This window comes from Corvus brachyrhynchos, unplaced genomic scaffold, assembly GCF_000691975.1.
Source record: "Corvus brachyrhynchos isolate BGI_N302 unplaced genomic scaffold, ASM69197v1 scaffold3, whole genome shotgun sequence".
NCBI lineage: Eukaryota > Metazoa > Chordata > Aves > Passeriformes > Corvidae > Corvus > Corvus brachyrhynchos.
The window spans coordinates 7,340,243-7,348,913 of NW_008237619.1; positions in this window are offsets into that span (position 1 = coordinate 7,340,243).

Below are 8,671 nucleotides of genomic sequence, written 5' to 3' on the forward strand. Positions count from 1 at the left end.
TGTAGGGAACCAGCTCAGGAGACTGATGTGGCTGAAAACTAACTTGTCAGAAAAGAAAAGATAAAAGTTTTCAGGTCACTGCATAGCTGCCTGAAGGCTAGTACTCACTCATGGGTGGTGACAGGTATATGTGGCTGAGCAAAAAAGCTCAAGGTTCAGGTTCATGGAACTTGCTTAGATTAGATTAGAGTGTATGTGTGTAAAATAATGACTAATTTTTAACTATATTTCTAAGACATCTCTGTGAACTACAGGTCTGAACAGTGGACAGCCTTACAAGTGATGAAAATTGTGTTGATTATTACGATCTTGAGTGTTCTTTTCCTGAAATCTTCATACTCCTGTGGACCTGAAGCTGTGGGAGACCTGGCCAGGGCCTGTGGCACAGTGGTGTGTGCTGTGGAATGCACTGCGATGGCAAAGTGGTGAGGTTTGGTCTGAATGGGTCTTGTTTATTTATTTATTTTTAATATAAATCAGACACTTCAAAGGAAAAGATGCCAAAATACACAAGGCTCTGAGAAAATATTTGATCCCAGGCATTAAACTTTGGCAATCTTGTTTATGATCAGTACTTTGGAAAAGGGAGTCAAAGTTTATTTGGTAGTTTGATATATCTATGTCAAGGACATATCCTGTTGCTCTGGTGAAAGTGAGCTGCAGTCAACTAAACTGTAAGCAAGCAAAAAAGATTCCTGTTTCCTACAGAAGAACTTGACTGGTGTGCTTTCTCCCTAGATCTGTGGGCCATAGGGTTGGGGTTTGGTTTTTGGTGGTTTTTTTGTCATTAATAACTTTTCCAGAACAAGACTCTGTTGCTGAGGTGGGGTGCTGTGTATCTGAACATTTTTTTTATAGCCCCTTGGCTGTAGGGGACACCAGCTGCTCAGATGTGTGAGTAAGCTGTCCACACCCTTGTGAGTTACTGCACAATGTCTGAGTGGATTTACTTTGCATGTTGCAGTATGGCAGAAAAGTGCACTAGTTTAGCTGCCCGTGACAAAGGCTGAGCCAAATGAATTTTACCTCACATTAACCTTGAGATAAGATGGTGTAATTTTCTGCAAGATGAATTACTGTTATTCTGTTGATGGACTTGTTATGCTGTGATGACTTGCTGATGTGTTTGAACTGTAAAACCAGACAGGGGGAAGTAGAAAATTTAGCAGGGTAGGATTAGGCACTAGTTGAGAGCAAAGTAGTAGCTGAACAAAGACAAGATGGATTGGACATGAATGCTTGATTTTAGAGGAGAAACTTGGCTGGCTGAGCAAAGAAAAAATAGTAGGAGAGTGGGGTGGCAGAGAAGGAGTGTGGCACAGGAAGGAGGGAGAGACAGGGTGAGCAGCCAGTAGAGCAGAACTGAAAAGGTCTGGACAAGAAAACAAGAGATGTAGGTAAGGGGCTGAAAAAGTGAGGAAGGGTGCAGAAAGGCAGGGTTTTAGGGAGGATGAAGCAAAGAAGTTGAGCTAAACAGATGATGAGTCTCTACTCTGTTCCCCTTTTGTCCTCTAAAGCCTGGGAGGGAACTGGGAGGTTTCTTGAATGTGACTTTTATCCTGCAACCCATGACGATCTGTGAAACCCCTGGTAAGATGTCATCCATCTGGCTTTAAGCTTCATTCTGTAGATGGTCCTCCTTTGCTCTTAGCAGGGGTCAAAAGACAGCAATGTCATGGTGCTGGATGCTTGTGATACTTCATGGCGATTTTTTTCTAGTTATTAAAAAAATTCTAAGTTACAGGCAACAAAGTTCTAGACTTGAAAGCACTGTTGAGGCTTTGATATCCAGAAATTTGTCCAAAAGTAATCTGTTTAAAATTGGTAACCGTTAGTGTGCCATTTCCCATTTTTGCCACAGGATGTCACAATTCCTCCATGTATGGTCGTGCCCATCACAGACTAACTTGGGTGGCATCAGTTCTTGTATCCAAATGTGAACTGCTGTAAAATGGACTCAGACCCATTCAAGGTAACCTTTGGATTCCTGTTTGTTCCCTGTCCATTCCCTGTCCGTTCTGCACGTGATTTACTATCTGTGTGTAATAAACATCTTTTCCAGGTGTGTGATTTAAAAGAAGAAGGAAAGCAGCAGCACAAGGCTGCAGTCAATGTCATTGCTAAGTTTTTAATCCAGAATAAGGGAGCCTTCCTTCCAGCCAGCAAAGAGGAGGAGGAAGAAGATGTGGTCACTATTCCCATCACAAAGCAGAGGTAAGTCTCAAAGAGGTGTGAGGAGACAGATGCTGTGAAATCTCCTGCTTTGTGGATTGAGACCTTGTCTCTGTGTTGACCCTTGGCTATAGTAAGGCATGGTGACCACTGTGGAATATCTCACTTGTAACTTGAGACATCTTTTGTGAAAATGGCCTTGGAGTACTGATCGTGGTAAATGGAGCTTCACTAAGGTGAAGTCTGTGGTTAATTTGTGCTGTTTTTACTAAGAGCCATGCTAAGAGAGGCATCTTTTGATGCAACTGCTGAAATGGAAAAAAAAATAGATGAAAGTGTCTATAGGAGATCTGTTCTCTCTTGCCTTCTTTTTCTTAGTATGACTGTGGGCACATTCCTGTAATGAAAGCAATATACAGTTGAGGATAGCCTAAAAAGTCAAAAGTTCAAAGGAAATGAAGTAGTAGTACTTTGTGATCACAGTTAAAAGAATTCATGTCAAAGCCGGCTAAAAGACTTCTGTAATGGTTTTGATTAGCACTTAAAAAATTTTAAAAAGAAGCAGAACTAAGGACATTTTCAGCCTGTGGTTCAAATTGTGACAAAACCCCAATTTTAACAATATTTCAGGCATCCTCTGGAGGACACTCATATACTTGACTTCACTTGGGTTGGGTCAGCGTCTTAAGTGATGATTCTTAAAGAACAGAGATGACATTTGGATGATTTGCAGGGCTGTAGTCAGGCATGTTGTCTTGCCTCAGGAGGAAAAGGATCTTGGTCTCATTCCTCTCATGTAATATTCAGGGGAATAAATGCCAATACCATTGTGTTAGGTTACAGGTTTCAAGTTTCAGTGTATTAAGACACTTTCCTAGGGAGTGAATTTCTGTGCTTGCCTGATATGAAGCAAGCATCAGGGACTCCTGATTTTCTGTGACTATTGTAGCTACTCCCTTCATAGAAATTAAATATCTGGACAGAAGTGGTACAGAGATTAATTTCAGCTTCTTATGACACAGTATATCTCTTCCATATACTACACTCTTATTTACTCTTAAACAATTAGTGCAACATAGTGTTAATACAATCTATTAAAGCTTTCAACATTTACTTATCATCCTTTAATTGCAATCCACCAGATGAAGGTCAGATAAGGGCTAGCACACATCCAGGGGCCCAGGGGTTCAGCCCTACCAGAGATAAAGAGGTGAGGAAGCAGTGACAGGACATTTAGGCCACTGGAAGAAAAAAGCTAGAATCGGATGAGGTCTCAATAGAGCCCTTTCAAGGACTGGGGAAGGATGTAGAAGTATCACTTCCCTCATGTAGGAGAACACAGCCTGCACTCTCTTCAGTCTTCAAAGTTCCACTGTCTTTCCCCTCTGTCTTTGCCTGCACCCAAACAGGATCTAGAGCATGTTATTTTTGTCTTGATATATCAACTGTGAGATCATGATAAAAACTCAGCATCTAGCATGTAGATGTGGAAACATCATTTGTTCAATACTGTTTCTGCATGAACCCCTAGGAGAGAACCAGACCTTGAAGAATCCCCTCTCATCTTAAATAAGGGACTAGAGTAGTGCATGCCAGTTCATACAGGAAGCATGGAGTAAAATGTAGTCTTATACAGAGTAAGTACCAACCTAAGACAGTACTTAGATAAAATACTGCACAGCATATTGAAAACAGGGCAAAATAGTCAGGATATGGGCTTCAGCTGAGCATTTAGATGAAATTTTCTGCCATGTAGATGATACATGTTCCCGTGTCACTTTTAAAAAAGTAATTGTACTGCAGATACATAATGTATTTAGGAAGATGTCAGTGTAAATAGGCTCTCTTGAGAATCACTCCACCTGCATATGGAGATGTCCTAATGCTTCTTAAAATTTCACCATTAGGCACTTGATAGTCAAGTCCCATTGATTTTGGTGGGAACCAGGATTTTAAAGATCCTTGGTAAGAAGATCAGCAAGAAGAAAGCAGAAGAAAACAAGTGCAAATGAATTAGATGTTGAAAGTTGAAATCTAGAACGACCACTGATGTGAAAAAAATGGCTTCAGAGTGACTGAATTTTCTACATTATCTAGTAACTTTGTGAAAAAACAGCTGTGGGGACTCTAAACAGAATCAGAAGATAGGTGATGTTGCAGGCTCTTTATAAGCAGCTTGCAGCACTGCACAGCATATATCTTGATGCAATATTTAAAAGAAGTGAGATGCTGGAATGTGAGTATACAGAAGTATGCAGCTGCAGTCAGTGACATCTCAAATATGGAATGACTCATGTATTTGTAAATACTAATGATTCCTTCCAGGCTTCCAGTTAGGTCCTGCAGTTCATTGAGAATGTTAAACCGTTTTCTGTAGTGGAGCTTCACATTTCATAAAATATGATCATGAGAGACTTCAATAGATTCAAACAAGTCAGATGTGCCACTGACACAAAATGCATCAAAATGGCACACCATCAAGCAGAATAAAATTGTTAATAGCAGCAACACTCACAGGATAAAAAAAGGACAACTGGAATGTGTGCAGTGGAAGAGAAGTGAACCTACAGTTTTGCTGCTTCTCAATTGACTGACAGCTTAACACCGTTCACTAGAGTTGCAGAAACACTGCCCAGTTTGCAGCAAGACTGATCAAGGTTAGAAGTTTGTATTATGGAGGATTTTATGGAACTACAGTGAGATGTTTTTTTCTTCAATACCCAGGCTGGACTTGGGCTCTGAATGAGGTTTCCTGTGATGTATAAGCACAGACCTTAGGTAGCATTTGTTTTTTGTGGGGTGACTAATTGGAAATGCATGCATGTAGTAGTCCAGATTAACAGTGGCTCAGCTGTCTGATTCTGGTCAGTTCTGACAATTCATATAGGTCTTTTTGCAGAAGTTTGAAAATCCTGCTCTTTCAAGTAATGAGAAGTGAGAGTGGAAGAGGTTTCCTCTTTGGAAAGATCTATATAGGCAGCTGTCTCGGGTAACTCTGCAATGCTGGGGAAAAAAAAACTTCCCCATGGGTGACTAGTGTGTGTCTGCTTCATGCCTAAATGCTTTTAAACCTGGGCTATTTTTTTCTGATTTTTATGTGAAAACAGTTGAGTTTGACTGCAGTGTAAGGACAGTCCTTTGCAGATTCATGTCTTTTGGAGGACTAGTGATATTATTTGCCAAATGCAGGTTAAAACTTTCTAAGTTACTAAGCATAGAGACTGTCAGAAAATAAACAGTTGTCTTCTTCTGTCATGCTCTTTTATTGTGTTAGTAACACATGCAGCCATTTGAGTGCAAACACCTGTCCTTCCCACAAGTCTGTGCAATGGGATTTATTCCAGAATGCTCAGATTTTCATGGATGTTCCCTCCACAAAAGGGAACAGCTGATCAGTCACCTCAACAAGCACTGAAGTAAGCCTGACAAGGCTTTAAATGCACATTGAACATCAGCTGCTGCATATCTGCATTGTGGAAAAGCTGCCACATGTCTCGTGTGTAAAGGCTCATTGTTCCTGCCTCCAACATATGTGGGACAGGCAGATTATTTTGTGGCATGGTACAAAACACCAGCTTCCCTTTTTTGCCTTATTACCAGGGAGATTGCACACTGAACTTGCTGATCCAGATTTTACAGTGTTGCATGCATGGCAGATTCCTAATCTTTACTAATATGTTTGGATATGCTTTCAATGCAAAGTGACAAGAAGGGGCATAACATGAAAGTGATGATAGTCTTAATCCTAGCTCAAACTGGTGAGAGATGTGCAGAAAACAATGTGAGGAAGGCATTAATATATTTTAAGTTTATACTAAGACTTGTAGGAGGGTCCCTGTCTTCTTTACTGAGGAGGGCAGGGCCAGCATCCTGGTCCCAGCATGAGACCCCAGAATGTCTGGGATGCTGTGGGCCAAGTCTTGCTGTCAGAGACAGCAGTTCTGGTTTTAAAGTGGAAAGTGATTTCATTCTTGCAAACTACCTTCCACCTCCAGGCTGATGCTCTGAAGATTTGGCTGTATTTCTGGCAAGAGATGATCGGTTGCAGTACTGGCTTTGTAGAGCATTCAAGAGACACAAAAGCCTTTAAAGTAATCTTGATTCTGCTCTTGTGTTTTTAAGGGCTTGCTTGCCACTATGGAAGGAGATTTCCTCCATACTAACTTCCAAGGTGGTCTCCCAGGAAGGGGATGGTTCAGTCCTGTGGTACAGAATCCTTGTGTATAGAATTCATGCTGTAGTCCTGAAACATGAGAATTTGCCTCTTCAGTCTGGGAAGGAACTGGTGCACTGCTTCTAGAGGTGATATCAGCCCAGTGAACCCCTTGCCTTCACCTGAAGGTGGAGTCTGAAGCTTAGAGGAGGTGTAAATAGTCACCGTAGAGTCTCTTCCATTGGACTGGATTGGAGCACAACTCCTTCTATCCCAGCATTCATTCTCTCTCTGGTCCCACTGCTGAGTGATAGTATTTGGTAGTTGTAGGTCTACAACTCTGATCAGGAAGAGAAACTCTATCCCGTACTTGGGTAATCAATGTAAGAGGCAACAGGGCCCTGACAAAACATCTCACTCAGAGGTTCAAAGTCCTTTATTTTCACATTATCTAAGCATTGACACAAAACCCAGACAACTTTAATGTAAGAGGCAACAGGGCCCTGACAAAACACTCAGAGGTTCAAAGACCTTTATTTTCACTTTATCTAAGCATTGACACAAAACCCAGACAACTTATTTGACAATAAAACACAGCATATAGTTGACTGGGCTGCTGGAGCAGTGGTTTTCTTATGTTTAGACTCAATCAAAGACAAAAATATTTCTTTAGACTACATTGAACAGGTTTCTTTTTTCAAGATGATAAAGTGGTTCCCAGAACAGGCACTACATGGAAAGTATCAAAATACCTTCAGCTCAGTTTCATCACACAAAATTTCCACAGCTTAATTTACCTTCTATCATGCATGTCAGAAGTGTAAGAAGTCTGGAAAACCCCAGACTACCCCAGACTGTTACTTTCAACTGACAGTGATAGGGGCTTACCCAACGTAACAGTGACAATGAATGTAAATACGTTTTTGAGGTTCCTTGAACAGTCTGTCCATTGGAGACAAGTGCTTATTTTTTTGGACAACCATTCTTTTAGTGGGCTGAAACTGAAAACACTAGAAACCAATGGCAAATGCCTGTAGTGCTGCTGTGATGTTTACACATTATGAGCCACTGCTGTATGTACATCAATTCTGATAAAGGGCTGTACAGGGGAAATAATTTGGAAACCCATGACAGCTGGGCAGTCTCTCCCTATTTCACCCATTAGTCCTCGAAATCAAGAGCTTTAAATGTCCAGTGCTACCTGTAGTCCTTGTACTCTCACATGTGGCACCAGGCTGCCAAATGATATGGTAGCTTGAGGGAGGGTCTTTTCTTATTATCTCTTTGAGAGACTGAGATTTTCACTGGATCTTTTTTTCCTGGGTACTTGTTCTGACAATTTTCTCGCAGTCTCATCTCAGTAGCCTGCCCTTAGCTATTCCTCTTTGACTGGTAGATGAATCTGTTCATTCTGACACATAGGTCTCTAACATAATTCTGCCACTGTCAGCGGGCAGAGGACAAATAGAAAACAAAAATCACTGAGTTAACAAGCAATTCTTACACACAATTCAATGTCAGAAGAGAAATGGCTGCGATCTCCCCTCTGCATTGTACTCCAAACTGGTGCAATCAGTATCAAAATGTGTTACCCATGCTTTACTGGCTATTCTCTTCCTTCTCCTCCCTTCCAGCCTCTGCCTTTTCATCCCACCAAGAAATGATTCCTTCTTCCAGGGTAATTCTGTTACAAACTATTACCATGCAGGGAGCACAGCTAAAATAGCAGTGCTCCTCCTTAATCTATTTAGAAGGCTGCTAGAGTGGAGTGCTGCTTCCAGAGATTTTTAGTCTTCAGAGGCCATACCTTTGTGCAGACCCATCTGAAGTCATCTCTCAAGATGACTAAATTTTAACCTCCCTTGGTATTCCATAGCTTGGGCAAGAGTCTAAAATGTATTTTGTTTGGTCTCCTTCTGGTTTCTACAAGCTAAATCAATATTTTTCAAACTTTCTTTTTAATGTAAAAAAAGCTAAGTAAAAGATACCCTTCAACTGCAGACTTGAGAAACCCTCTTGGAGGTTCTACTGCAGTCTTTCCCTCAGAGTTTGTGTTGCTATCAACAGCTCTATGTAGGCCTTTGGAGAGTGGCCAGCAGATAAAGCTTTAGGAAGAAAAGACAAAGCTATTTAATTTTAAAGGAAAACATGCTTAGTATGTTTCACAAACTAGGAACAAGGCACTGCTTTGGAGAACTGATGTGTGCTTTTGATAGATGTTTCAATTTCAGCTTTTATCTTGCAGCTTGTTTGTGTGAATTTGGGAAAATCATATTTTGTTCAGTTAGTGTAACCTGTACATGTTCCAGATCATCACACCTGGCTGCATGGCCTCACAATGCACAT